Raw genomic sequence first — 623 nt, forward strand, 5'->3', positions numbered from 1 at the left:
ATAAAGAAAGAAAAGAAAAGAAAATAAAGGTGAACAATTGTTCGGGAACGTTAATTCATCGTAAATTCGTGAATGCAATATACAACTCTCCATTTGCACAATGATCTCCAAGCATGCTAATTGTGATCTGTTTATGAGTAAAATAGTGGTTTTTTCAGGGAATATTGGTTTATTGTTAATTTATAAACTTTGACTAGAAATGTAAGTTAAGAGAAAAATATTAAATATATATATATATATATATTTGGTTTTTGGATTATATAATTGTTTTGAATTTTTTTTCCATGATCTATCCAACAAACAGCTTGACTTCTTTATTTATTTGTTCTTTTTGAAACATATCGGGCCTGTTTGTTACCGTTTTTGTTTTTATTTTTCACGTTTTTCGAAGTAAAAAATTAAAAATAGAAATGAAAAACGCGTTTGGCGAAGTTTGTGTTAGAAAACAAAAATAAAAACGTTTTTGTCTTTTTGTGAAAAACTGAAAACGAAAAAAATACATTTTCATTTTCACGTTTTCGTTTTCTGAAAACTGATTTCAGTTTTTTTTTTCTTCTCTCTCTTCTCTAGCCGAAGAAGACGCGGGAGAACGCCCACCGTCGCTCATCCAGCCGGCGTTTGCA

This window comes from Morus notabilis, unplaced genomic scaffold (genome assembly GCF_000414095.1).
Source record: "Morus notabilis unplaced genomic scaffold, ASM41409v2 Scaffold1271, whole genome shotgun sequence".
Lineage (NCBI taxonomy): Eukaryota > Viridiplantae > Streptophyta > Magnoliopsida > Rosales > Moraceae > Morus > Morus notabilis.